At 37.2% G+C, this 22,977-nt stretch overlaps 1 long non-coding RNA gene across 1 annotated transcript in view; it reads right to left on the reverse strand.

Moving 5' to 3' along the window:
* Window positions 1-22,977, reverse strand: part of LOC109494900 — a 66,322-nt gene that overhangs the window by 7,347 nt on the left and 35,998 nt on the right. The window contains exon 2 of the long non-coding RNA XR_002150029.2: window positions 5,658-5,786. This is a non-coding gene — a long non-coding RNA (uncharacterized LOC109494900). The remainder of the gene's footprint in view (window positions 1-5,657; window positions 5,787-22,977) is intronic.

Raw genomic sequence — 22,977 nt, forward strand, 5'->3', positions numbered from 1 at the left:
TTAGCATATGTCAAGTCAAAAAAATGCTTATGACTTTGTGTAAGCATAGTAGTCACTCTGCCTTCATTTTTGTCAACCTTCTTTCTGATAATTTTGTTAATCATTTTTAATAAAGTCTGAAATAAAATCTCACTAATTTTTATTTTAAGCACTAAAGCCTGTTCTAATTTTGCTGTTTGAATGTAACCACAAAGGATCTCAAACAAAGCATGGCATGACTGAGCATACCAACTGTCCTCAGAGAGTAGCAGACAATAGATAAGGCATGGCATGATTAATAAGTAGGGTTGACTGAATACATGGCCAACATGGTTATGTATACTCAGAGAGCTGTGTTTTGAGGTATTAATATTTTTTAAAAATTAGCTTTGTTAGGAAAAGCATCTGTTCTGCTTTTGTGGAATGGACAACAGTATTTCTATCTGATACCTTTAATATATCAATAGTAATCACAGGGATGCATTTTCTAATTCACGCTGGTAAGTGATGGATGGGAATTACTATTCGGCCAGCACTTTGTACTAAATGGAGTCCAGGGATAATTGGCCATTGAAATTTTCTCCTATATCAAACAAACCAATCCTTCAAATATAAAATTATTCATCTTATCGATATCAGCCTTCAATCCTTACTCCATTAAATCCTTAAACTCATACTAGAGATGACATAGGAAGCAAATTAAAATGGGATTCTTATAAAATGAAAAAGATAAAATCGTGCCTTCTAAAGAAGCAACTTAATCTTAATAAATTATTTTTAATATTCTTTTCTCAATGAGGCATCATATTGACCATAAAACGAAGTGTAAAAGGGCACTGGTCGAGGAAACGGAGTTACAAAGAGACCACTACACCCTTGAACAGTTATACCTGCAATAATTTGCTTCATAAATTTTTATGTTGCATTTTACATTTTTTAAGAAAGCGAGTATTCCCAACAGTGCTGTAATTAGAGTTATGACAGTGTGAGAGCAACTGCAGGAAATTATATTTGATCTCTGGAGTATTTAGCTAAATAGTTTTAAATAGGAATTTGTTGCTTTGTTGAAGACAGATTAGAGTAGACACAGAAGACTTTCCTTGAATGGAAGGTGCACACTGTCAGATGGCCCACACTTGCAAACATGGCTTCACAGAAGAGCTAACCGTCAATTAAGAAGATCCAGGAACTGGAAATGATTTGCCTAGGAGATTTATGGAGTATTTGCTGAAATAAAGGGTATCAAGTTTTAAATATCAAACGTCAATATGCATCGTATACAACCCCTTCTTTTAGAATTTTTTTTTTTTGCAGTGTTCTGTCTCTGTAGTTGGAGAATCCAAAGCTCCTGCTAAGAAGACATGTTCTGCATTTCACAAGTCCATTTTCCTCTTTTCTATGCAGAATTGCTCTCTCTATTGTCTGTACCATGAGGATGTTTTCCTGAAAAATAGAATGGAGCTGCCTTTGTTGTCAAGATTCAGGTAGTTTTCAGAAAGACAATGTAGCCCCTTCTTAATGTAGCCAGCTTTTGCTTATGCACAAACACACCTCTCAGAAACTTTTAGTCAACAGTGTGGATTGCTGAGGGCAGTGATGAGAACATTAGAGCTGCTTATGAAGTGATAGCCCTTGTTCCTCTAGTTGTTCAATATATATGTTCATATATGTTCAATTAGTATGGAGTTTGAGCTACAAAGGAACAGAAGGGATGAGTATTCTATTCAGGCCCATTCATTAGGAGACCACAGTTTTCCTCAGCCGGCAGGTCCATTGGCAGAAAACAGGAGAATAAAGAAGTATTCAGGAGCCACTTGTATAGAACTCTCCACTGTCCAGTCTATTGTCAAAGGGAAAACGTCTTGAAACAATATCTTTGTCAATTGCAGAAGCTTATGTATATAGTATTTTCCTGTTAGGGGTCAATCTGCTCTCTCTTAGTGATAAAAAATAATATTAGGAGCACTTCCCATGGAATTATAGTTGGATCTGGAACTTTTTTGGCTTGATCATGGATGTTATCCTCTGTGAGTCCAGCTAGGCAAAGCTGTGAAGCAGTCCTGCTGACTTTTGGGAGGTAAAAGATTGAAAGCCTATCTTCTTTTTTTCTGTACTTCATAGCAGGCTCTTGTTTCTCTGTTAACCAGAATAGCTTCAACTAAAATTATTGTCAAGGAAAGAGAGAAGTTGCTCAGGAGAACATGGGATATATAGATTGGATCACTTGGAATAGCGGAATGACCTGGAGGTCCTGAAAAAGGGCAGTTTTGACTCAGTATGAAACTAATGTGATAATTTCTTTGGTAATGAGCTACCCTGGCACAACTGGGCTTGGAGAGAAGTAAGTTGATAATGTTAGAATGCATTGAAGATCTTTACTTGGAAGTCCCAGCTTGCATCAGCCTTTGAGAAGTTTAGCTTTGGAGAAGAGGAAGCATTTTTCCTTGCAGGCTTATTCAGAGACCTTTTTCTGGCAATGGAAAAACATCATCTCTTGGACCAAGAGGGACCAGAGATATCATGCAGTCATGAGAAATGAAGTGCAATGACCCAACCATGTTTTTTGCTTGGCATGTGGAATTGTGACTGATCTCCTTTGGACTAAGTTCCCAAATTTCTCAGAGGCTTCAAAAAGTAGAGGAAACTCAAAAGTTAGGATGTGAGTTTTCTGCTAATAAGGCTCATATGTTAGAGCAATTACTCATAAAATATATTAAAAGAATGGATGTTGGGAACAAGTTGTAACTTGCTATACCTAATATTCAGAGATACTATGTTATATTCAAATATCTGCACAATATCTTTTTGAGGATGCCCAAGGGCACATCAGACTCATGTCCAACATGGAGTTCAACACCTTTCTCAATAACCAATAATTTATCATGTCTTCTCTATTTCCTGTCTCCATTTTTTTCTATTATCATCTTCCCAGACGCATGAGACAGAAAAGTTACAGTCAGTCTAAATGTTTCTTTCTATTTTATATCTCACGTCAATAATTCCTGAATTCTACCTCATTTTAACCTCAAAAATATCTCAAATCCATTGTGTTGACTGCATCCCTGTAGCTGCCGCTACAATGCTATCCTCATGAGGTTTTGCTTAGACCATTGCCATAATCTCCTAAGGGGATTCCAGATATGTAGCCTACCATACTCCATTTTATATTTTCTACCAGAGAATTACATGCTTTTCTTAAGAAAATGGACTTTCAGTGGCTTAACTAACATTTCTATAAAAATGAAGTCTCAAATCTTTAGCAGAGAAGGCAAGTCCTTCAGTGAGTTGAACTTTGCCTACTTCTTTTTCATTTTTATTATTTATTTATTATATTTTTAGAGAGAAAGAATGCATGTGGACACACACAAGTGAGTGGGGCAGGGGCAGAGGGAGAGGGGGAGAGAGAGAGAGACAGACTCTTAAGCAGGCTCCATGTTTCAGCATGGATCCTGATGTGGGGTTCGATCCCACAACCCTGGAATCATGACCTGAGTCAAAATCAAGAGTCAGATGCTTAACCCACTGAGCCACCCTGGGCTCTTTAAACTGACTGAGCCATCTACTTTGCCTACTTATACCACTAGACTAAGATTTTTGCAGGAGGACAAAATTCATTATTTTAAGAAGTTTCCAGGACTTAGAATGATGTTTATATATGGTAAATCCCCATATATTTATTAAAGCTGAATTGAATTAATTTGTATGGAAAGTAATACTTAGAAAGTTGAATCTGTATAGTATTCAAGTCCATTGTGTAATAATTGTCTTTGGTGCCATTTCTGGCCTGTGATGTGGTTTTGCTTACCCTGAACTTCTTCTCAAGCCTCCTCTCTGTTGGTGAAGATGATACCTGCTGCTACTTTATTCCAGAAACTGGATAACCTTCTGCCTTGTTTTTGTGCTGAGTGACCCTTCTGACAGACCCTGTGGCTCTGACCCTTCACACAGTAGAAGCATCCTGGTGTTTTTACTCGGCAGTGGATCGTGATATTTAGAAATCCCTTCATCGAGCACCTTTGATTCTCCAGGGATGCCCATAATAAATATTTGCATTATTAAAAGAGTTATAAACACCCTATAAAAATGAGTGCACAAGGAAGTCACCACTTAGCTTTTGATTATGTCTACCCAAATGAAAAATGAATGAAGGTGTAATTAATAATAAATGTCCTTGTGTTCTTGTTTTAATTTTAACTCATCAGAGAATGTTAAAATTAAAGTGGAGCCAACATTCACTTTATTGTTTTATTAAAGGAAGATTGTGGCCCTCATGTAGCCAATTCATGCAACTTCATAAAACATAGAATTCTAATATCTGTTTTGCCACTTATTAGCTGTTAACTTTATGCATGCTATGTATTCTCTGTTAGCTTCAGTTTCCTCATTTGTATATGGGAGTAATAATAATGTATGTATCACAGATCCATTGACAGTATTAAACAAAGTTGTTCTGCTGATGTATGGTCACCACCAAATATGTATTAGGAGACAATTTTATTTGAGCCTCCACCCTTTGTGAGGTTAGCAATCTAGAATTTGATTTTTCTCATTTTAGAGACAAAGCCACATTTTCATTGAAAATGATCTGTCAGTGAGCTCTTTTAAATTTTGCCTTTTTTTTTTTTTTCAGTTGAGAAGGATGTGTCAAGAAAAATCTCTTTCTATACTCTGGCCTCCAGAGAAAGGGGAAGTGAGTATTATATTTATGGCTAATGACTGATAGAGGAAAAGAATTTCACAAATTCTGCCTTACTGGCTATCCTTTCATCCCTTGACTGACATTATTCTAATTTTATTTTTTATCAGAAATACTTTTCTTAAACCTGTCTGGATTTCTACGTATCAGCACGTTGGTGATTGGCTGTAGCTAATCCAGTGCTAGAGCTTGCTACCCTTCAACCCACAACCATCCTTGGAAATCGGATCTTTTCTAAAATATCATGCCATAATCAACATCTTATCAGGATCCAGGACTCTGTCTTTACTTCTGTCAAGATCTTATAGGAGTATAAATATTTTCTCATTGAACCAATCCATGTGAGAGAAATCATCATCAGTTTGGATAAATATTTAAAATGTTTAACGCTGTCTAATGTGTTCCCTGGGCTTGAGGTATCATGAACAGAGGTTGCAGGCACTTCCTGCATAAAATTTATGGCTGCCCACAAAAGAATTTATCTCCCAAATCAGAAGGAGCTACTTTGAGAGTGACCATTAAGATTGTCTAACTGCACCCAATGGCATTTTCTTTCTTCCTCTGACCCTAGTTTCCAGGCTCTAATTGTGGAACTTTTAAGGCAAGGTGGTATTTTCCTCATCGCAATCTTTAGCATTTAGCAGTGCTTGGACTCCAATGATGCTTGGCAATTGATGAATGAGTGAACACTGTGGACTTTATTGCTGCTTTGAAGTTAGTTTTATTTTACTCTACCTTCCCATATAATAATTCACATGGGAACCTGGAAAAGATGTCAGTGCCATAAGGATGCCATTTTTCCTTGTCATAAATCCCCATTCAGTTTAAGAGTTACACTTGCTCACAGAAACTAATTCTGCCTCCACATTCTGTACACAACTCAAGGAATAGAAGAATGGAATCCCCACTACCTTTCCAAACTCAGGGCACAGGGAGACCAGGAAGCTATGAAAATATCACCATTCCAGTACATTCTATTTACCAGAGAACAGTATGGCCTAGGTGGTTGAAGCTTTGCTTGTCACATGTAGTTTCAATGATGGGATTTAGACTGTATCTCATCCAGGAGTGAGGGGTTGAAATGCTCTGAATAGAATGGATACATACTGTCCTGTAGGGAAAAACAAAAAATATTGCAGTGGCAATTAATATTTCTAAAAGCAAAAATGTCCTATGTTGGGAGGGATTTCTTATTTTACTTAATGAGAACTAGTAAAAGGCCCCATTCGTGGAAGGGAGGCATACCCCCTGTTGAAAAAGTTCTGGATATTTTCTTCCTCCTCACACATACCTCAAACATCAGGAGACATGAGGAAATTGAGTTTTATCTTGTGTATTGGTTATGTAATTGTTCTTTTTAGAGATAAATAGTCTCTAAGCTAGTGTTCTCATAGTTCTCTGCAGGACAATGGTGCTAATATTAGGGTCCAAGGCAGGTCAAGTCCCTTATGACAGCAGTGGCTTCTCCTACCCCAACGCAAAGGAGGCAGATCACCCAAAAAAGGAGAACTATTTCCAGTTGCTTTGGAAACAACACAATGTTAGGAAGAATATATTAAAAAAATTTTGTGTCTATGAAATCTCCTATCATCTTATTATAAGCTATTTATCCATTTCTCAGACAAACAGTGAAATATTACAGACATTTTCTCAAAAGGGCCACAAGGTTACCATCTTGAAGCAAGCACATCCCAGCATTAGGGTTGGGTGGTCAGGGTCTGAAAGGGAATAATTAATTCATTGTTTTTGATTCTAGCACAGAAGAACTGGTACCTCCAAAGATAGGAAGAACTGAAAGAAGGAAAGGAGGAGGGAAGAAAGTGGAGAGGAGAAGACAGAAGAGGAGGAAAAAGAGAGAAAAAGGAGGTAGGAAAAAAGGAAGGGAAGGAGGCACGGAAGAGAAGGAAAGGAAAAGAGAAAGAAGAGAAGGAAAGAATAAAAGAAAGAAAGAGAGTCTACAAACTAAGGAGGGTTTTGTGGGAGAAAACGCTAGGGAAAACAATGCTAGCTTGCCTTTAATTAGTGTGAAAAAAAAAGACAAAGTGAACATTTTTTCCCTTTTTGAAAAAAGAAGGCACTACCGTTTGAAATGGTAACTGTTTACAAGACAAACTAAGTTACATGTGAACAACACTATCAGCGTTCCAACACCCAATCTTGCACCATATTGTGTATCCACTTAAGAAAAACTGGCTCCAATTAGGGATCTCCTGTCGAGCATCTTATTTATCTGCTTCCAGAACAGCTGTGAGCCATTCAGGATGCCACCAGTTTTTCCTCATTACACTCTCCTTAGAATTACAGATGTGCCTGGCTCATCCCCAGGGAGCCACATTCTAGTAAACACATCCTTCCTATGTTTCGGGGGCTTCTCTGAAATAAGCTTGTGAACACAGGCTGACATGGTCAGTTGAAGTTGGCTTAAGAGACTTAAGGCTGCAAATACCCCCTGTAATTTCTTGGGAAAGGAGAGCTGGATAATGAAAAGGATTTAGGGTGTGTGGGGGAAAGGGAGGGAGCTGGTCAAAATAACACACTTTTATTTTTAATCAGTTTTACCAAAAAAGTTGTACTCGTTCAGTTCGTGACTGAGAAGCCGCTGCTGGAGGTGCACATTTCATTGTCACAAATGTATTTAATCAGAGGTTAAGGAAAGAGGCTAGGGCAAGTAGAAGGGGAGGAGGGAATCAACATATTTCAAGTAAGGGACGTATTTTTGCTTTGATAGTACAAACGACTGTATTTTAAGATCTTGTAAAGTGAGTTCTCTCTGTTCCTGGAGAATGGCTTAGTAGGAAATGCATAATGTATTTAGCAAGCTGCCTCAAGCTCTTGTTTCCTCTCCTCTCTGCCCCCTCCCCCACCACTACTTGCTCTCAAGAGTAAATCATTGTAAAGTATTAATGAACACAGTCATAGTTGTATTTATTATTGATAAAGAAAAGAAGGTTCTCATGTTGGCAGACAAGGGGGTATCTGGAGAAAAGAAGACTTAATTATTGGTTATAGGATTTATTGAGAAACAAAAGTGTAGGGAGGCTATAGTGTTGGTTTCTAATCTTTTCACATTTCATTGTTGCCCCCCACCCCAATTTATCTGGGTTATGTGACCTGTAGCCAATGGGATGTCTACGATGCACACAGAGAGTTGATAAATACTTGTGCAATGGGAACTTCCCTCCTTTACTGCTCTTGGGAACCCAGCAATTACCTTGTGCCTATTATCTGTCTAACTGGCAGGTAACTACTGACCCATGAGGGATTCCAGCAGAGATTAGCGGAACCAGCCCAGACCAGAATGATCACTGAGCACACCCATAGGAACCTGAGCTAAGTAAATAATTGTCTTAAACAGCTAGGTCTTAAAGGGGTTACTCTAAGAAGTAAAATCTAGGGGCCCTTGGGTGGCTCAGTCAGTTAAGTGTCCCACTCTTGATTTCAGCTCAGGTCATGATCTCACAGTCATGAGATCTAGCCCCAAGTAGGACTCCAATCTGGCTGTGAAGCCTGCTTAAGATTCTCTCTCTCCCTCCTTCTCTCCTGCCCCTTCCCCTCTCTCATGTTCTCTCTTAAAAGAAAAAATAAAAAAAAATAAACAAATAAATTAACAGGAAAATCTAGCTAAATCAGAAAGCTGGATAATAAAATGGATTAGGCTGTGTATTGGAATCATCCATATATCTACATTCAGAATCTATCATTTTGCCACACTGTGCAAGATATTGGAAGATAAGACAATTTTCCTTCCTTTACTTTGTTTTGGAAAACAAAGTTACCAGCAATTACACTAGAGGGCTGTAAATATAAAAAGAGGAGACTAGAGTACAGAGATAGGAAATTCAACTCAGACCTGGGAGTTGAGTTAAGGAATGTGCTGGAAAGCCTTGAAAGCAGAACTTTGATGCTGGTGTTAAATGGGTGAAGGTGGTTTGAGGTAAGGTGTGCAGGGGAGGGGAGGGGATAGGTGGTGTTCTCGACAGAGTGAATATCACACATGAAAGCCTGGAGGGGATAGCAAAGATTGTCTCCTAGAGGAAATAAAAGAAGTTCAGAGCCAAGTCTAGACCTAGCTTTCTATTGTGATACCTTTTATGACCTTCCACTGAGCCTCACTCTGGGAACATTCTGCTTCATTTATCAAGGTCTGGAAAATTTGCTTAAATTTTCCTCCTGGTCTATGAATTTAATGTAAGTGAGATTATTAGTGACATAGCCAAGTGAATGCAGCTCACTGTGCTGGGAGATTTGTAACACCACTTTAGATAAGTAGTAAGCCCTGGGGTATTATATACTCATGTTTGAGTGTCCTTTCCTGGCCAATGGCAATTGCAGAGGGAAATGTAGTGCAGAAGGGTATAGATGTCAGAGGAATGTTTCCCTGATATGTGTCTATCATGAATAAGCACTGAAATTCTGGCAACCAGATTGCCCTGAGTACTTCACAGTACTGTTTTAAGGATGTAGAAACACTGTGAAGGGCACAAAGCACCGATCTAAAGACTTAGAATGCAAGGTGATATTATAACTATAATTTAATTGGATAATGACACATCTTGATTGGTCAAACTTATTATATTAATAGATTTCTAGAGCAGAAAGGAAGTAATAATGGAAGTGTCTCATAATGATGTCTAGTTTTAGAACCTCAGCCTCCCACCACCACTGTTAGCTAGTATAATTCCTGTGTCTTTCAGTTTCTAGGTTCCTAACACACATTTCCCCACATTCTCATTTATTTGCAAAGATACCACTAAGGAAAAGGTGTTCATTTTGGACATTTGACACTAACAATTCTTTAAACAACACATGTAAATTTATCCAGAACAATGGCTGGCACTCACTAAAAACTGTTCTCTTACCCAACTTCTTAATTCTATATAGGCAATCAAGTTCTATGTATTTTCCCAGCTTTAGCAGTATTTAGAAATACCTCTATCACAGAGTGAAAATAGTGACATTATTCAGAATACCTCCTGGTATTTCTTCAGTGCTTTGAAGTTTTCCAGAAAGTGTTCTGTGCACTTGATTGTGTACATCTCATAGCACTCCTGTGCAATGGGTATCTTACCATGTCATATACATGTTTTTCATATGAGGAGAAGGAAGTTGAGGAGATAGCTTGATATGGTTAAATCGTCTTGATAAGTTAGAGTCAGAATTCAGATCTAGCTGTGTAATATTGGACAAGTCACCTTAACTCCCTGGGACATAGGAGCTGCATTTTATAGGTAATTAAAACACTTAAGGAGAAGGGCTTGGTTGTTCAGGTGCTAGGGCTCTTCAGCCCCACATCCTCAGGCCTCACTGCCCTATAGGAGTATCTTTGCGAGGCCTTACACTATCACATGGTCTCTGCAGTACAACAGTGAGCGAATAGGTAGAAAACTGGAGCTATCAAGGCTGGTTTTCACCTGTTGAGGTCTAACTCCATCTCACTATCAGCTAGGAGACAGAACTAAATGAACTGCATAATTCCTCACTTCCTACCTTACCTTCTGCCTTTTGTTAGATACCAAATAAGAACATGAGAAATTATCATTAGTAACAGTTCTTTATTTTAGATTCAACCTTTAAGGACTTCTGAATTTCATGCCTACATGGCTACTTTAACATAGTGATTTCTCAATATGGAGTGATTCTGCTCCCCTCTCCCAGTGGATATTTGGTGATGTTTGGTGACATTTCTGGATGTCACAACTGTGTATTTGTGTGGCAATGTTCTACTGACGCATAGTGTGAGTCGAGGACAGAGATGATGCTAAACATCCTACAGTATACAGGTTATCCCTTACAACAAAGAAACATCCAGCCCCCAATGTCAATAGTGATGAGGTTTAGAAACCTTTCTTTAGGGATTTTTTTTAAAGTAGCATTTATTATACTATCTAATTATGAATATATGCATATTCATTTTAGAACATTTGATGAGAAACAAAATAAGAACACAAGGCAGGAAATGAAAATCATTCATAATCCCACACCCAGAGATAACCTCTGTTAATATTTTTTTCCATTTTACTCACCCCTATCATGTTTGATTATACTTTTTAAAAAGGGGATTGTTATGTGCATGTTGGGTAACATATTTTGAAGCTGGCTATGTTATTGTTTCTTAAATGCCAGTCAGTATCAATAGTTTCTGCAAAAATCATTTGGAATGTAGTCTTCTGATTTATGAATTTGTACAGATAATTTAGTCCATCTACCATGGTTGGACTTTTGATTATTTCCAAGTAAGTGATATTGCAATGAAGGCTCATAAGATTCCATTTTTCACTACACCAAAGATAATTTGCTTAGGTTACCAATGGTTGAAGTGTATGTAGTTTGTTTTTTCTTCATTCATGGTTTGAATTTTCACATTGTATGCTAAGAGAATATCAAGGTTTCCTTCCACCAGCAGTATGTAAGGGCTCCCATTTCCCACCCGCTTGCCAACCTGGAGGAGGTTGTGTGTCTGAAAGTGAAAATCATTATTCTTGAAATTTAATTCTTGCCTGTTACATAGCAATGCGTAACCACAGAATATGCTTAGAATCCCTTCCTGCACTGGCAGAGATTATTTGATATTTCAAAGGTAGCATCCCTTGGTCCCTAGAGGACCTCCCTTGAAGAAATTATTGATTTATATAATCAAAAACCAAGTATTCAAGAAGCAGTCTGAAACCCTGGCTAAAAGCAAAGTATGAAGGTTTCCCAAGAGTCCCATCTGTAAAAGGATCATTGATTTTTGACCTTTTGGGATATTTAATCTCTCTCACTCTCTCTCCTTTTTAAAAATTCTCCTAATGTTTTATTATGTGCATGGATAACATGAGGAGGAAGGCAGTGAAACTGAGGGATAGATAAAGGACACAATGTCCCTGGTTTTTGACTGCCATATGCCAAGGACCTTTCAGTAATATTAGGTTTCAAAATGTAAAAATTTTAAACCAACAAACACAAATCATTATTTCCAGGCAGATAGCCTTCTCCAGAGGGATCAGTACTGGTGCTTTATCTGTTTCTTTCTGATTTTATGAAAATATTTCAAATAAGCAAGGAAGAGCTCCATAGAGGCAATTAATTAATCCAACACCCACATTCACATAAAGATCTTCATCTCCAATAGTCCCCACGTTGGACTCAAATTTATTTATAAGATATTAATGATCCAAGTGTAGATTTTCGAAAGTTTCTTTGGAATATTCTCTCCTAAATTTGCTGTGGCAATTTTGGGTGTTCTAGGTAATGATCTACCTTGCACATGGTGAATTTCATATTTTAGGCATCTCAGCATAAGTAAGATCTTACACTGGTATTAAGTAAAGGCTATAAAAATGTCACTTTCTAAACATGCAAGCATCAGAAAGCTAATAGAAAGAAAAGAGAGCCAATCTCCTCTATTCATTTGAAAATACCTTTTTTTTCCCCTTAGAGTGATTGATAATGTATTCATCATCTTCGGATGGGTAACAACCAACCCCAAGATCTCAGTGGCTCATGGCATAAGCATATATTTTGTTGTTTAAGAATCTGCATATCTCCTGATGCTCTGCTGAGCTTGGTTCCAGGGTATGTGTGGGGTTCAGATCTATTCTACCTTTTTGTTCATTCACCTTGGGTCTGGAACCACCTGAGACATGTTGTCTTCGGAACAGATGGCAGAAGTGAGAGAGGCCAAGCCAGGCACACAGCTCATATAAAGCCTTTGCTCATGTTATGATTCCTAATGGCCCTTTACCCAAAGCAGTCGGGTAACGAAGCCTAACATCAATGGAAAATACCTTTTGCCTATCCTGTGGAGGATACTTCAGAGCCACAGCAAGTTTTAATTGCTTGCCCAAGGTCACATTGAAGTAAATGCCAGATCCAAGATTAACACACAGTGCTACACTATGTTGTCTTAATTTAGCTTAAAGTGGTTTCTATTTAAAAAAATAACAATGATCCATTCTTGTGCCTGTTCTTGTGCCATTAAGTAGTGAAATCCTCAAAGCGGAAACTTTATTTTATTCTTAGAGCCCACCTCAAGCATAACACTTAGAGAGGAACTCTATGAACTAGGTGCTAATGAAATAATAGTTTAATAAATAAATGTAATAAATGATTTCTAGTAACATATGGGTAAGCAAAGATACATTAGATGTTTCACCCTAAAAATATAATACAAGTGTTCTCTAAAATGAAGGATTTAAAATATTTGTACTTAAGATACTATAGTTGTAGTCATTGCAATGAGTCCCTTTTAATCTGTTTTCAATATGTAATAAAAACACACAAAAGCGGTTTTATGACCACAGTCCCCTCAGTTATTTTAATTCACTTTATCCTGAGTCTCACTTCTGTGGTGTTTGTATATAATCACTTTACAAGAGAAGCTGCTGCTATAAAGAAGAGGCCATTGAGTAAAAGTACTTGGGCAACTCCACAAACCCTTTTCCTTGGGACATGAGCTGCAGTCTTGTGACTTATAATTCCTCATGGTTTTCAGGTTCTTGGTCACAAGAATGATGCATTTGTTGCTAAGGCACCTTTCTGACATATAACTCCAAATGCAAGAGGAAAATGGACAGTGTTTCTGTTTTTCTTTGTTTCTTTTAAAAGTTGGGTTCATGATATTTGGAACAGAAAGATGTGTATTCTTTTAAACTTTAAGAGTTAAATATGCTCATGAACACCACACAAACCTATCGAAACACACACACCTACCTGTGCTTATCTAATAGTTTTAACACAAATAGAAGTTTTCTGAGAAGGAATATCAAAAGATGAAATGGAAAATAAATCTTTCACTGCCTTCAAAGAATATTTGTCCTCAGGCATGTCAAAATTTGGGAGGTGGTGAGTGTGGGAGTGTAGTGAATGCAGGTAATAATAGTGTGTGTCATGTCAGACTTAAATCACCAAATACAATCAAAATCTTCATCTTTGTGAGTATCAGCGATGGTTGCCTGGATCCAAAGACAATCTGTGTTTCTTTACCGTAAAATCATGGTTTCTGGATGCAGAACCGAGTTTGAATCTAAGCTCCACCATACTTGTACATTTTCAAATGTCACAGTTAGATTCTTTGAGGCTTAGTTTCTTCATCTTTAAAATTATCACAAAGGCTACTGTAAGGATTTACAAAGATACCTAAGGAACCTAGTCTGATGTGTGACAGCAAGCCATGTGCCAGATAAATTGTGTTTCCAAAAATTGTCACATGGAATTAAAAGGAAATTTAAAGATCAAATTGTATTTGTAATTTTAGCATTAATGCAAGGTTGAAGTAGGACACAGAACTATCTCTGTCTTGGGCATATTTACTGCTGATAAACAAACATATTAGTGATCCAAGACTCCTCATTTAGCACACTCTTGTAAATAGGTAATGAACACCAGAATGAATATTCTAGTCCATGTTATGTAGCAGAAAATCCTGGGCTTCAAATTAAGAAATTCATCATTTACTAGGTGTGTACTTCAGCCAAGTTACATTACTTTTCTAGGCCTTTATTTACTAATTGGTAATTATAGTACATTTGTTGTGAAATACTGTGTATTAAACCTGTCAATATATTCATTAATTCATTTATTTATCAAGCAACTACAAAATGCTAGCCCCTATGGGAATTCCTGGGTGTAAAGGAGTGAAAGACTGATATTGGCATCATCCTGACTTTTACCAAGGTAGAGAATACATGATATTCCCCTTTTTGGTACTTTCTCAGTTTTAAATTGCATATTGATAGTAAATATGCAAAACAGATGCTGGGGGAAAATAAAGTGAGACAGGCATTTAAACAGGGTTGAAAAAGGACCCCTCTCTATGGAAGCTTTGTTTAAGTTGGGACTTGATGAATGAGATGCAGCTAAGCAAAGAACATTCTGGACATAGAGGACAGTATATGTGAAAGCTCTAAGAAAGTGCTAATACTCCTTAAAGTAAACCTTCAAATGTGGGTGATAATTAAACATGAGAAATCATTCTAATACTTGTGATTCCATGTAAAGCTGTTGGATTCCTAAAGGCATTGGGAGAATCTATGCTCTGCTTATTTCTTTTCTTTTCTTTTCTTTTTTTAAATTCAAGTATAATTAACATACAGTGTTACATTAGTTTTAGGTGTACAATACAATGATTCACAATTCTATATATTACTCAGTGCTCATCATGATAAGTATATTCTTAATCCCCCTTTACCTATTTCACCTATCGTCCCCACCTAACCCCCCCGGCAACCACCAGTTTGTTTTCTATATTTAAGAGTCTGTTTTTTTCTCTTCTTTTTCTTTGTTTTGTTCTTAAATTCCACATATGAATGAAATCACATGGTATCCATCTTTCTCTCACTTATTACATTTAACATTTACCCTCTAGATCCATTTATGTTGTTGCAAATAGCAAGATTGCATTCCCTTTATGGCTGAGTAGTATTCCATTGTATATACATATCATATTATCATCACATCTTTATCCATTCATCTGTTGATGGGCATTTGGGTTGCTTCCATCATGTCTTGGCTATTGTAAATAATGCTACAATAAACATAGAGTGCATATACCTTTCCAAATTAGAGTTTTCATTTTTTTGGGGGGTAAATACCCAGTAGGGGAATTACTGGATCATATGGTAGTTCTATTTTTAATTTTTGAGGACCCTCCATAATGTTTTCTACAGGGGCTGTACCAGCTTGCATTATCAACAGTGCACAAGAGTCCTTTTTCTTCACATCCTCATCAACACTTGTTTTTCTTGTGTTTATTTTAGCCATTTTGCCAGGTATGAAGTGACATCTTGTGGTTTTAATTTGCATTTTAATGGGCACTTCCCTATTGCTTAGTGGGGATGGGCCAAGATGGTGGAATAGTGTGGAATTTCCCTGCTCCTTTGGTCCCTAAAATGCAGCTACATCAGCACCAAACCATTTTGTACACCTAGAAAATTGATTTGAGGACTAACATAATAGTCTGCATAACTTGAGCCACAGAACTCGGCAGTAATTCTTTTTCTTCCTCCGAAATGACAAAATAAAGGAATTCACACCAAAAGAAAGAACAAGAAGAAATGACAGCCAGGGACTTAATTAACACAGATGTAAGCAAGATGTCTGAACTAGAATTTAGAGTCATGATAATAAGAATACTAGCAGGGGTTGAAAAAAAAGCATAGAATCCCTTTTTGCAGAGATAAAAGAATTAAAAGCTAGTCAGAACAAAATTAAAAATGCAATAACTGAGTTGCAATCTTGAATGGATGCCATGGCAGCAAGGATGGATGAAGCAGAACAAAGAATCAGTGATACAGAAGACAAACTTATGGAGAATAATGAAACCAAAAAAAGAGGGAAACTAAGGCAAAAGAGCATGATATAAGAATTAGAGAACTCAATGACTCATTAACAAGGAATAACATCTGAATCATAGGGGTTCCAGAAGATGAAGACAGAGAAAAAGGGGTAGAAGTTTAATGTGTGCAAATCATAGCAGAAAACATTCCTAATCTGGGGAAGGACACAGAGATAAAATTCCAGGAAGTACAGAGAACTCCAATTAGATTAAACAAAAATTGACCATCAACAAGGCATATCATAGTCAAATTCACAAAATACACAGATAAGGAAAGAATTATGAAAGCAGCAAGGGAAAGAAAAAGTCCTTAACCTATAAGGGAAGACCAATCAGGTGTGTAGCAGACCTATCCACAGAAAGTTTGTAGGCCAGAAAAGAGTGGCAGGATATATTCAATATGCTGAATCAGAAAAATATGCAGCCAAGAATTCTTTATCCAGCAAGGCTGTCTTTCAAAATAGAAGGAGAGATAAAGAGTTTCCCAGACAAACAAAAACTAAAGGGTTTTGTAACCACTAAACCAGCACTAAAAGAACTTTTAAGGGGGACTCTCTGAGGGGAGAAAAGACAAAACAAAACAAAACAGATCAAAAACAACAAAGACTAGAAAGGACCAGAGAACAGTATCAGAAGTTCCAACTCTATAGGCAACACAATAGCAATATGTTCATATTTTTCAGTACTCACTGTAAATGTTACTGGACTAAACACTCCAATCAAAAGACATAGCATAACAGAATGGATAAGAAAACAAGATCTGTCTGTATGCTGTTTACAAGAGACCCACTTTAGACCTAAAGTCACCCTCAAATTGAAAGTGAGGAGATGGAGAACCATCTATCATGCTAATGGTCACTGAAAGAAAGCCAGAGTAGCCATACTTATATCAGACAATCTAGATTTTAAAATAAAGATTGTAACAAGAGATGAAGAAGGGTATTATATCATAATTAAGGGGTCTATCCACCAAGAAGGTCAAACAATTGTAAACATTTATGCCCCCAATGTGGAATAACCCAAATATATAAATCAATTAATCACATACATAAAGAAACTCATTGATAATAATACCATAATAGTAGGGGACTTCAACATCCCACTTACAACAATGGATAGATAATCTAAGCAAAAAATCAATAAGGAAACAATGACTTTAAATGACACACTGGACCAGATGGACTTAACAGATACAATCAGAGCATTTCATCCTAAAGCAGTGGGATACACATCCTTCTTGAGTGCACATGGAACATTCTCCAAAATAGATCACATACTGGAACACAAATCAGCCTTCAACAAATACAAAAAGATCGAGATCATACTGTGCATATTTTCACCACAACACTATGAAACTTAAAATCAACCACAAGAAAAAATTTGGAAAGACAACAAATACTTGGAGACTAAAGAACATCCTACTAAAGAATGAATGGGTTAACCAAGAAGTTAAAATTAGAAAGTACATGGAAGCCAATGAAAATGATAACACCACAGCCCCAAACCTCTGAGATGCCGCAAAGGTGGTCATAAGAGGGAAGCATAGCAGTCCAGGCCTTCCTAAAGAAGGCAGAAAAATCTCAGATACACAACCTAACTTTATACCTTAAAGAACTGGAAAAAGAGCAGCAAACAAAACCCCAAATCAGAGAAAATGGGAAATAATAAAGTTTAGAGCAGAAATCAGTGCTTTCAAAAAAAAACAAAAAACAAAAAAAAAAAACAACAACCAAAAAACCCAAAAACCAAAAAAGCCCCAAACCCAGTAGAACAGATCAATGAAACCAGAAGCTGGTTCTTTGAAAGAATTAGCAAAACTGAGAAACCACTAGCCAGTTTGGTCAAAAAGAAAAAGGAAGGGACCCAAATAAATAAAATCAAGAATGAAAGAGGAGAGATCACAAACAACACTGCAGAAATACAAATAATAATAAGAGAAATTTATGAGCAATTGTATGCCAATTAGTTGGGCAATCTGGAAGAATTGGACAAATTCCTAGAAACACATACACTACCAAAACTGAAACAGGAAGAAATAGAAAGTTTGAACAGACCCATAACCAGTAAAGAAATCAAATTAGTAATCAAAAATCTGCCAAAAAACAAGAGTCCAGGGACAGATGGATTTCCAGGGGAATTCTACCAAGCCTTTAAAGAAGAGTTGACACCTATTCTTTTGAACCTGTCCCCAAAAATAGAAATGGAATGAAAACTTCCATACTCATTCTATGAGGCCAGCATTTCCTTGATTCCAAAACCAGACAAAGACCCCACTAAAAAGGGCAAATACAGACCAATTTCTCTGATGAACATGGATGCAAAAATTCTCAAGATACTATCCAACCAGATCCAACAATACACTAATAGAATTATTCACCATGATCAAATGAGATTTATACCTGGGATGCAGAGCTGGTTCAATATCCACAAAACAATCAATGTGATATATCACATCAATGAAATAAAGGACAAGAACCACATGATCCTCTTAATAGATGCAGAGAAAGCATTTGACAAAATACAGCATCCTTTCCTTATAAAAGCCCTCAAGAAAGTAAGGATGATAGAAGGATCATACTTCAAGATCATAAAAGCCATATATGAAAGACCCAATGCTAATATCATCCTCAATGGAGAAAAACTGAGAGCTTTCCCCTTACGGTCAGGAATAACACAGGGATGTCCACTCTTGCCACTGTTATTCAACATAGTATTGGAAGTCCTAGCCTCAGTAATAAGACAACACAAAGGAATAAAATGCATCCTCTCTGGCAAGGAGGAAGTTGAACTTTCACTTTTTGCAGACAACGTGATATTCTATATAGAAAACCCAAATATTCCACCCAAAACTGCTAGAACTGATCCAGAAATTCAGCAAAGTCACAGGATATAAAATCAATGCGCAGAAATTGCACAGTTGCATTTCTATACACCAATCATGAAGCAACAGAAAGAGAAATCAAGGAACTTATCCCATTTACAATTGCACCATGTTGCTTAGTGATGTTGAGCATCTTTTCATATGTCTGTTGGCCATCTGTATTTCTTCTTTGTAGAGACGTCTATTCATGTCTCCATTTTTAATTGGACTATTGTGTGTGTGTGTGTGTGTGTGTGTGTGTGTGTGTGTGTTAAGTTGTATATATGCTTTATATATTTTGAATATTACCCCTTTATTGGATATTTAATTTGCAAATATCTTCTTCCATTCAGTAATTTTCTTTTTGTTTTGTTGGTAGTTTCCTTCACTGTGCAAAAATTTTTTTTATCTTGGTGTAGCCCCAATAGTTTAATTTTGCTTTTGTTCCCCTTGCCAAAGGAGACATATCCAGAAAATCAGTTCTTTTTCTTAATAGTCTTGAATATTTCATTAACCTTTCTGATATTTTGTATCCTCACTTTGATTCTCAGTAAATTCATTTTCTTTTAGCCTCTTTTTTTTTTATTGTTCAGTCTGGCCATGTTGAAAGAGATAGAAGGTGATAATTTGTAAGTAAGAGAGATGTCATTGAAAATCATTCATTTTTTAGTACACATAATCATCCAGAAATGTTAGATATTTGTGTAGCTTTAAATTTGCTCATGTTTACCATGTCTAGTAGTCTACTTGTGGATGAGATTAACTAGATGCTCATCAATCTTATTTATTCTCCTGAGCATACAGAATGATGTATTTCCAAGGCTCCCTGGCAATTTATATTGGGGTCTATGACTATGTTCTGACCAACAAAATGGAGGGGAACAAGGACTGCATTCCTCTCATAGACTTGGTCATAAACTCATGCATATGATATTCATGCTTCCATGCTATTTTGTTCCATTCTTTAGCAACTGTGGAGACCACGTGTAATGCATGGTACACAGGAAGAACCTGGGTCCCCCCATCACCATTGGAGAAGAGCTACCAGGAGAGCTACTCCCTGTTGTGTGGGCAACAAATTAACTTCAGCCACTGAGATTGGGGGATTGTTTACTTTAATAGCAGACATCCCTTATCTTGACTAATACATGAATCCTGTGCATGTCAGAGGCCATTATAGCCAATAATACATCAGCTAAAAATCTGATTTTTTTAAAGTTTCTTTTTTTAAAGTTTGTTTATTTTGAGAGAGAGAGAGAGAGAGAGAGAGAGAGAGAGAGAGAGAGAGAGAGAGAGGGAGAATATGAGTGCAGAAGGGGCAGAGGGTGGGGGGGAGAGAGAATTCTCTCTGGTAGTGCAGAGCATGTCATGGGGCTCAAACTCACAAATTGTGAGACCATGACCTGAGCCAAAATGAAGAGCCAGATGCTTAACCAACTGAGCCACACAGCCGCCCCTAAAAACCTGATTTTTGAAGAAGTCATCACTTTAAAAACTTCCTCTTAAAAAGTATATTACAATATCTTTTTTTTCCCCTAATTAAACGACAGTTTTTAGATCATCTTAAAATGATGGGGTTTGAGAGACAAAGTTCTCATAATCCATTAGGTTGGGATTTAACCACAAAATGATGGTTAAAATTCAAAGATATTTTATTCTTTATTCTTTGTAAATAAAAGGAAATGGCTAGTGCCCCATAAAATCTAACAAAAGGAGCCTCTGGTTGAAGGTAAAGCAGGGTCCACTATGTTGGATACATTTTACAGAAAAGAATTTAAACACATATGCAGACATAGACACACACAAACACACATACACACACAAACACATATACACACATGCATAGACACACACAGACAAACCTTATAACGTACATGACATTTCCATTGTCCTTAGAGCCAGCTTTTTTCCTGGAAACATTTAAGTATTAAAAGCCCTTGTTCAAGGTAAATATTTGTCTTCCATGCAAGCTGAGCATACTTATTGAAAAACACTGGTGCAGGTTAATGTCGTGGATGACCACCCATGCAGGGAGTGTGGACATAGCAGAGGACACGAGATCAGAACTCAACTTTGCCTATTGCTATCTACATTACTTTGGTAAGGCATCAGTCTCTTCATGTGTAAAGAAATGATAATGCTTTCCTTCAGGACAGTTTTGAGCCTTACATAACCAGTCTGACACCTCTCTGCCTTTTCAATTCTTACACACTGATTGCTATGCTTTGAGAAGGAATTACTCAGTTTTTCAGGTTTACTTTATCTTCAGATGTACCTAAGGGCTATTCAACAATCTTTCATATATCTCTGGTCATGTACCTCCCATATGTCCCAAAGCATCTGTTCCAAGCTTTGATTGCTTCCTTCTGATTGGCTATTCTAGAATAGTACTCTCAGCCATTGTTCTGGCTTCTTCCTTCTCAGAAATGGAAGCTACAAGGCATGAACATGCCCACTACCATGTTGTGGACATTTATGTTTCTGCAGCCTCACTTTCCAGCTCAGATCAAAAGCCCTTTATCTCTGGACAGAGGCTAATCTGTCTTCCCATGCTGTTGAACTCATCTCTTGTATCTCATAAAGGAAATTGCCCTTTTAATTTTCTCTCTCATCTGCCTCTCCTCCACAGCCTGTCAATATACTGCAGTCCATTTCTCCTCTTGCATGAGAGAAAAATAAGACCAGAGAGGGTTTTTTTCGCCATCTATCCTCTCTCCCTCCCCCAATCTCTCTCTTTTCTGTCATTAGCAAACTCTTCCTACAAAAAATATTCTCAACTTCATTGTCTATTTTTCATTTAAATTTACTACAGTGTGGGGGCTCTGAGTGACTCACTTGGTTAAGCATCCAACTCTTGATTTCAGCTCGGGTCATAGTCTCATGATTTGTGAGTTTGAGCCCTGCATCAGCCTCTGTGCTGAAAGTGCAGATCCTGCTTGTGATGGGCGGTCTGTCTCTCTCTCTTTCTCTCAGCCCTTTCCTGCTTGTTCTCTCTCTCTCTTTATCTCAAGATAAATACATAAACTTTAAATCTACTGCAATATGCTTTTCCTCACAGCCATTCCACTAGAACTGGTCTGGAGCATGATCTTCTGTTTGCCAACTTCAAGGGACTCCATTTCTCTTTTAGTGGACTTTTCTGTAGCATTGGATGCTGTTGAATTTCCTTCTTGAAACTATTACTTCCTTTGGCATCTCTGATACTAGGTTCACTTTTTCCCCCTCCCACCTCTATGATTTTTTTCTTACTTTAACTAGTTTATGAGATACTCTGCTGCCAGCATTTTTAAATGTTGATATCTGCTGATACTCTGTTACTGGTGATCTTCTCCCCATTCTCCTTTTTAGATTTTAACCATTTCCTTTACTTTCACCACATCCTGCATGCAACTATTTCCTAAGTCTTTGTCTCCAGCCTAATTTCCTAAATTCCAGGCCTGAACATCTACTCAATACCCACATCTAGAAGACCAACACCTTCTCCAACTTCCTGTGTTCAAACCTTAGTCTTCACTTCTCTTCTTAAAGCAACTTGTCTTTCAGTCTAGGTGCATAGCAATTTTTTTTTTTTTTTGCTTTGTGCTTTAATTAAAGTTACCCAAGATTTCTAAATTGCAGTTTCTTTAGCTATGAGGATATTGTAGTCAATAGAATTATTTTGAGAATGACAGATCATTGACAAGAAAAGCTACTATTTATTGGATATTGGTTGTGTTCTCCATGCCAAGCACAGTCCTGATGTTTTACATGAAGTGTTATTTATGGAAGCAAAGTAGAGTATGTAATAAGTGGTTATGGCTGTTACAACCAGAATCTGGGTATTTGAAACTCACTTCCTTTTTAATTCTCTTCTCATTGAAGCTTAGAGCAGTGGTTATGCCAGATGCTGCTTTTCTAGGGGAGAAGAAAGTTACCTTTACAAGTTTAGATTCTTGGAATATCAGAAAATTTCACTCTCCCTTTATCCCAAGCAAATCCTTAAACCTATGGGAGGAACTTACATGGCAATTCTGCAATCCATAGTTGAGACACTTCAGATTCTTAGCTGTCAGGATTTATAGCCATAATTCAAAGATGTGTATAGTAGCTGCTATTTGATTTTTCAATCATAGCCAGTTACTTGATGGA

This window comes from Felis catus, chromosome E2, assembly GCF_018350175.1.
Source record: "Felis catus isolate Fca126 chromosome E2, F.catus_Fca126_mat1.0, whole genome shotgun sequence".
Lineage (NCBI taxonomy): Eukaryota > Metazoa > Chordata > Mammalia > Carnivora > Felidae > Felis > Felis catus.